The sequence below is a fragment of the Panicum virgatum genome, chromosome 1K, assembly GCF_016808335.1.
Source record: "Panicum virgatum strain AP13 chromosome 1K, P.virgatum_v5, whole genome shotgun sequence".
NCBI lineage: Eukaryota > Viridiplantae > Streptophyta > Magnoliopsida > Poales > Poaceae > Panicum > Panicum virgatum.
Genome location: NC_053136.1, coordinates 49,396,253 through 49,404,499, shown reverse-complemented (window position 1 = coordinate 49,404,499; position 8,247 = coordinate 49,396,253).

Below are 8,247 nucleotides of genomic sequence, written 5' to 3'. Positions count from 1 at the left end.
TATTCATGAAAAGGGAATAGAGATTGATCCTAAGAGAGTTGAAGCCATAAAGAAGGTTGAAGCCCCTACATACAAGAAGGATTTACAGAAGTTCTTGGGCAAGGTAAATTTCTTGAGAAGATTTATATCTAACCTGTCCGGGAAGATCGATGCTTTTACTCCTATTCTTCGGTTGAAAGATGAAACCGAATTTACTTGGGGGGCAAAACAGCAAGAAGCATTTGAGAAGATCAAGATTTATTTGTCTTCACCACCTATACTCAAAGCGCCTAGGAGAGGAGTGCCTTTAGACTTTATGTGGCTGCTGAAGACAAGGTTATTGGGGCTGTTTTGACTCAAGACACCGAAGGGAAGGAATATATTGTTACATATTTAAGCCGACGACTTATTAATGCGGAGACAAGGTATACATTTATTGAGAAATTATGTTTGTCTCTTTATTATGCTTGTACCAAATTGAGACATTATCTGTAACACCCCGGTGTTAGTTTTGACGTTAATGTCGTGCTTAATTGCTAATCAGGGTTAATCGCGGTCGTTAGCATTAATTGAGTTCGCGCGGTAAACATCGGCTTAGCCGAGTTCGAGCGTGTTTTTGTCTCTAATCCGATCTTCGAATCAATTTTCGCCCAAAAGCAAAGTTGTAGACCTTCTAGCCCTCTACAACTTTTATTTTGGCCAAAGTTCATGGTCCCATATGAAAAATTGAGTTTCAGCTGGTCAGAGTTGGGTCAAAATTCGTTGAAACCCCACTGTTGATTCCCTGTTCGTCACTGTGTTCGGCGCCCATACCGCGACGACCGCCGGCGACTCCACGCGTCGCGCGCGCCGGCGATCCTCGCCCTTCGCACTGCGTCGCCCTTATCCGCTCACGAGTCTGGATACTTCTCGTTCCGTCCCTTTCTCCTTCCTCGCGCACGGGTCGAGCCGAGCTCGAGCAGAGCCATCGCCGGCCGCCGTGCCGACCACCCTCGCCGCTCCGCTTCGATTGCTCGCACCCCAAGCCGTTAAACCTCGCCTTCCACCTCCACCACCCCTCTCTGAGTCCGATTTCGCCGTTCCTCGGCCGAAATCACGCCCGCAGACCGCCGGCCGCCATTGCCGTCACCGGAGCTCCGCCCCTTCCGTCGAACTTCCTCTCTCGGCCCTCCTTAGCTCGATTCGAGTGCACGGTGAGGTTCCTTGCCTTCTCCTCCTCCTTCCCGACCTTTTCCCCCGCGGAAACCGCCGCCACCGCCGCCAGCTCACCGTTGCGCCGCATTGGGCGATCTGCGCCGCCGCGGGCGATCTGCGCCGCCGCGCGCGCCGCTGCGGGGCCGCCCTGGCCGCGAGCCAGCGCCGCAGTGCCGCCGGCTAGCCCCCGCCGGCGGGGAACGCCGTGCGCCGCCCCGCCTCCGCCATAGCGCCGCCGCAAGCCTTTGCGCCGCCCCGCGTGCCCCTGTGCCCTGCCTCGCGCGCGCTCCGCTCTGCCGAGCCGCTCTGGCCGCGGTCCAGCCAGACCGCATCGCCGGCCGGCCGCCGCCGGCGGCAGCGCCGCCGCCGCGCCTGGCCGCGCGCCGGCCCTGGCGTGCGCGAGCAGCAAAAGCAGGGGAGAGCCCCTACCTCTCTCTCTCTTTATTTCACTGACGGGTGGGGCCCGCGGTCAGGGAGTGGGGGAAAGTTAGGGTAGGTTTTGTTTTATTTATTATCTTTTGGCTGAAAATTTCAAGATTGTGTAGAAAATTGTAGAAAAACGAGAAAAATGCAAAATAAATTTTGTTAGGTTTCTAAAATTAGGATCTTCAGAAGAAAAATACTTGTGCTTGGGAAATGTCACTTTTGCCCCTGCTAAAAATTCAGTTTGTGTTTAACCTAGATTATTTATTACCTGTTGTTCTATTGCTCTGAAAATTATGAAATTTATTCAGTAAATTAATTTTTGTATGTGTAGTTCATTGAAAAATTTCCATGGGTAAAAGCTTTGTGTGTGTTGCAAATCCATTTATGCTCGATTTATTGTTGCTAGTAGCAAAGTAAATGTTTTCTTTTCTCAATAATAGTTTATAAATTTTTCTTGCATGTGTTTTCAATGTATTTTCATGATAGTAAAGTTTTGTGATTTACTCATGTCGGCAAGTTGAATTTCTGCACGTGTTTCGCTCCTAGCCGCAGTTTTCCTTTTTACGCTGCCAAATAATCTTTCTTTCGGTGTTAGCATTGCATCGTGATCGCTTGTATCTTTTCATTGCACCATTTTATTTAGTGCATGGCATCTTTCCTTACGTGTAGACGTCGCAAGTGAAGCCGTCTATGAGTTGATCACTGAGCCGATCCAGGAGCCGCAAGCAGGGGAACCACGAGCCGAAGCAGCCGTCGAGCCAGATCCAGAAGTCGCTAACCCCGCTGACTGGCAAGGCAAGCCCCGGTGCATAACCCTTAATTTCAGTATTCAATATTTTGTTATATATTTATTGTGCATTTAAGTTTCTAGGAGTTGATTGGAACCTTAGATGCATGATCCCTAGGTTTCCTCAGTCGCTCTACTAGTATACAAGTCGTTAGTACTGCAATGCTTAATTAGGATTCGGTAGAAGACGAGTGATTCCTGTCACTCGCGAGATTTAGGTCTTGTTACTTATGAAAAAGTTCTGGAGAACGAATCTTTGAGAAAAAGAAAGGAAAAATGGAGACCGGGCGGAGATGGATTGGTTATGGATATGGAAGTTATGGAAAGTAAGCCTCTGCCTGTGTCGATTGAGGACCGTACCGTTGTTGGCACTATTGATCGAGGATTGAACAGTACTAACCGCATGCCGGGAGTAGGAGGTAGTCGAAACCGATAAGCTCAGTACCATATGTGCACCGGTAGGCGGACTTGATACTGTCTTCACCAGTGGAGCTAGTATACAAACTCATGGCTGACCCTTCGTTGGTATCGGTGGGGCTAGCAGTCCCGGGTCGCAGGGCAGTTCGCCTATTCGGTGTGCATATGTGAAGGGTTGGTGTGTATAGCCCGACGGGGCATATACGTGCCGTGTTGGTTAGGTCCACCTTGCAAGGTTAAATCGAATCGATTCGCCGTGACTCGCGGATATGAGAACCTTGATCTCTCTGTCACATCGTAGTAAAGAAGTGAAATGAGTTTGAACTGAGAATGTTGGCTGTGGTAAGCTGAAAAGATAATGTGATCAACCATGTATGCTCTAGAGTACTAGGCAAACCTAAGTTATAGGGGTCAACTCAATTGGCGCTAAAATATTGAAAGTAAGGATTTAATATTAGTAGCTTTTAAGCAAAACAAACTCCAGAGCCAGAAAGCTTTTCATGTCTAGATAATGGGCTAAGTATACCCATAGACGGGTAAGTCTTGCTGAGTATTAGAATAATCAGGCTTGTTGTTGCCATATATTTTAGCAGGTTACATTCCGGAGGACTCCGAAGAAATCTGCGCCTCGTGGATCGGTCAACCACTTCCTCCGGGTTGGTCGGTCGAGTGGGTTCCGTCTTCTTCATGAAGTTCGGGCAGGTGAGCCTCACATCAGTGGGCAAGGTGTGAAGCTCGTCTTTGTCTGCGACGTTATTTATCGTACTGTATTTTGAAGCTTGTTTTAAACTCTAAATTGTTTTCCGCTGCGTTGAACTCTGGAGTTTGATTTGTAAAACTGGCTTGTAACCACTTGTTGTAGTTTAAATTGGTGCTTCTGTTAACTTGGATTGTAGTGGCTTTGATCGCTTTGTTACCGGTAATCATCTGTGCTCGTCTTTTTGGCGAGAGTTCCTGTGTAATCGATCCTGGTTACAGCAGGCGGTCTGAGTGTACTGGTTAAGTGCAGTAATTCTGGTTGAGTTTAAGTGTTAATTATTGCACTTGATTGGTATTATTTGGACAGTTCTGTGACATTATCTATTATCTAGTACTTGCGCAGTAGTATGTCAAACCGATGTGATCAAACATATGTTACATAAACCAATTTTGAGTGGTAGAATCAGTAAATAGGCTTATGCTTTGGTTGAGTATGATTTGGCTTGTGAACCTTTAAAATCTATGAGAGGCCAAATTGTAGCGGATTTTATTGTTGAGCATCGGATTAATGACAAGCATGATTTAGAAGTCGGCTATATTACTTGCACACCGTGGAAGTTGTACTTTGATGGATCGGTTTGTGATGATGGTCAAGGGATTGGTGCTGTTCTTATTTCTCCGAATGGTGCTGTTTTTGAATTTTCAAACCGATTGGAAGAAGAGTGCACAAATAACCAAGTTGAATATGAGGCTCTTCTATTTGGCTTGGAATTCTTGCAATCCATGGGCGTGAAGCATGTTGAAGCCTTTGGAGATTCTCTTCTGGTGGTACATCAAGTATCTAAGGTATGCCAGTGTTATAATGGTTCTCTAAATGCATATATTCATAAATGTCTTGATATTATTTCCTCCTTTGATGAATTCATTATTAAACATATACCGAGGGAAGAAAATGAAAAAGCAAATGCTCTGGCTCAGCAAGCATCTGGTTATAATGTTACGAAAAAATATTTCAACATTCGCAAGCCGATGCAAACGAAAGCCGAGTTTCTGGTTCTGGACACACCGGTCCGACTGGTCGGCGATACCGGTCTGACCGCCCAGACCGGTCTGACCGGTCCAGAGACCGGTCTGACCGGTGATGCAGCTGTTAGTTCTGATTCGGCTAAAAAAGTTGATTCAATCATCTCGGCCGAAGCCCAGGATTGGAGGGTTCCTCTTATGTCGTATTTGAGAGATCCTGGTCGTGGCGCAGAGAGAAATATTCGGTGTTTGGCTTTCAAGTATGTTTTAATTGACGATGAACTTTATTGTCGAACTGCCGAAGATTTGCTCCTCAAATGTTTAGACTCGGATCAGGCCCGGATTGCTATGGGTGAGGTTCATGAAGGTATTTGTGGTACTCATCAATCGGCTCCTAAGATGAAGTGGTTACTTAGAAGAGCCGGTTTTTATTGGCCCACCATGTTATCCGATTGTTTCAAGTACTATAAAGGATGTGAAAAATGTCAACGGTTTGGTGATTTGCAATTGGTGCCTGCTGTGTTGATGCATCCTATTATTAAACCATGGTCGTTCCGAGGTTGGGGGTTGGATTTCATTGGGCAAATTAATCCTTCATCTTCAAAGGGGCATCGCTTCGTGTTGGTTGCTACGGATTATTTCACTAAATGGACTGAAGTGGTTCCTTTGAAGAATATGACGCATAAAGAGGTAATTGAGTTTATTACTGAGCATATTATTCATAGATTCGGCATTCCACAAACTTTGACAACGGATCAAGGTACTTCATTTATATGAAAAGAGGTGCGTGCCTTTGCCGAATCTTACAAGATTAAATTGCTCAATTCCTCTCCATACTATGCTCAGGCCAATGGGCAGGCCGAGTCTAGTAATAAGATTTTGATCAAACTTGTCAAGAAGAAGATAGAAGAAAATCCTAGGAGGTGGCATGAAGTGTTATCTGAAGCATTATGGGCTCATCGTATATCTAGACATGGTGCTACTAAGGTTACTCCTTTTGAGCTTGTGTATGGTCAAGAGGCCGTTTTACCCGTTGAGGTGAATCTGGATGCATATAGATTAGCAAAACAAAATGACCTCTCCGCTGTTGATTATCATGATATGATGATGGATAATATTGATGAGGTGACCGACAAGCGTTTGAAGGCTTTGAAGGAAATTGAGAAGGACAAACTTCGGGTGGCTAGAGCCTACAACAAAAAGGTAAAACTTAAATCTTTTCAGGTTGGAGATCTAGTTTGGAAGACAATTTTGCCTCTTGGGATGAAAAGCAACAAGTTTGGCAAATGGTCGCCAAGTTGGGAGGGTCCCTACAAGATTATCAAGGTTATCTCCGGTAATTCATATATGATGGAGACGGTGCAAGGTGAGCGTCTACCTAGAGCTATCAACGGGAGGTACTTGAAGAAATCTTATCCTAGCATATGGCAAAGTGCATGAAGACAAAGACGGCCGGTATTATATATCGCCCTTAGTTTTGTTTTAGGACTTGTATGCTCTGTGTAAAACATGTACATCAGGATAGTTCTTGCTTTTTGGCTTGTGAAACTCACCAAAAAGCAGGAGGGCATATGTTGACAGCCAAATTTGGCATATGCTGAGGCCGACCGGTCTGACCGGTCGGGCCGGCCAGTTAGACCGGTCGGGTCTGTACAGTCCGAGTAGAATTAGGTTTTTTGTAAAGAGTCCTCATGTAATCCTACTCGTGAAGGGGTACGTCTTCCCCGGCCTATAAATATAAAGGCTAAGGCCGATTGAGGTTATTCCCAATCGAATCAATACAAAAAATCGCATTACTTTTACCTCTCAAACCCTAGTCTTTTCCAACCCAAGATTGCTTTCTTCCTTCGTCCCGGCGGCGTTTGAAGACGTTCTGAGTGGCCTGCCGACCTCAGAGCAACCCTACGATCACGAGCTCCGACGGGGTCCCTCCCGAGCTCGCTGTTTTAGGTTTCCAGCGAGCCCCTGCCTACACCGGTCAGACCGGTCGGCGAAACCGGTCAGACCGGTCCGCCCAGGGTTTCGCGGGTGTTGATCGTTTTGACGATCGTTCGCGCATTCTAGCGCACTCGAGTGTGTTGGCGCGATTCTGTGTCAACACCTATCAACAAGCAGCTGGGTTTTTTTCATCATCATTCCCTTTTCTCCACATTGTTTGGTGACTTGCCTCTGCCAAACTTTCGCATTAGCCATTAGGCATTACCCAATCTGACAATTGCTCGTCGTGAGCCACACCATCTCGAGTGATATGATACGCAGCTGCACATGAGCGCATCCAGGATCTTGCTTTAATGATGCCGCAGCAGCCCACGCAGTTCTACCTGGCACCTGCAGTGGATCTGAGAGAAGACGTCACATCATCAGCTTGATCACTTCAAGCTTATGGTAGCTGCTAATCTGGAGAGACCCGGACAGGAGACTTCGTCACTGCAGACTAGCTTGCTCCACCTTTGTCGGTGCCCCAGGACTGGGGTACCCCCTCTTGCTGTGTCTAGGCAAGAGCCTTGTGGTTATCCTTGACTACGTCCAAACAGCCGGGCCCCTGCGGTCCGGAGCCCTGTTCACCCAACAACGGTCCTGGACCTGTCCCCCGGCTGGGAAAGGTCTGGGAGCACCACGTGTTTCGGGAGAAGCAGGCGCTCAGCCCGAACAGCCGGGGGCTCCGGACCTCCCGTGGAGGTCCGGACCCCCGCGGAGTCCCGGACCCCCCATGGGGTCCCGGACCCCTGTATAGTAACCGGACCCCTCACTAAGGGAAGGAATCGACACCCCGCCCCGGGGAGGTCCGGAGCTGCCACGTGTCTGCAGGCACAGACACGTATATAAGGCCACTTGGTCTCCATATTAAAGGTTCACCTACCACTGCATTCATTGCGGTAGGTGGACGTCCGCATTGATATAGCAGAAGCCGAGGCGAGTCTTTGACCAGGGGACACTTTAGATCGCGTATTACCAAGACGTGTAGTGGAGCCGCTGGCGCCGCCCACGCCGCGCCTGTCAGTCTGCCATGACAGATGGACACGACGGCTCGGCTTCACCCATTATGACGCCTACGTAATAGCCTCAACAGGCCACGCCGCAAGCTACGTTTCCCCAACGGGCACCTTGCTAACGGGACAAGAGAAGACCTCCCTGAGTCAGAGCGCTAGCAGGGCATGGAAGCATATCGGAGAAAAGATTCACAACTACTGTAACCATTTAAGTACTCTGCGCAGTATGCTGCACAGTCACGTTGGGCCCACTTGTCGGGGCCTCAACGACCAATGTATCCGCACCCCTTGATCTATAAAAGGGGGGCGCCCGCTAGAAGAAAACTCAGGCTGGAAAAAGGCCAAGGCCGGGCAGAGGATAGGTTCATATACAACCAAGAACAATACTTCTCCCAGTGGACATAGGGTATTACGCTCCGGCGGCCCGAACCACTCTAGATCGTGTGTTCATGTGTGCTTGCCTCAGTGCTAGATTAGCCTAACCACCTAGTACTTCCCCGAGTTCTCCATCACTTGGAATAGGCGGGTGCGCTCCGCCACCCGGCTGTGGGTACCCTAAAAATCCCACGACATTTGGCGCCGTCCGTGGGGAAGTCAGGTGTTGGCTGGATCTTCAGGCTTCAGGGCTGTGTTCATCCTCTGCAACGACGAACGACAAGATGAAGGAAGGCAGGGTGACACCCACGCCGCATGCCATGGCGCCGGTGCGGCAACGCCCACAGATCGGCGGCG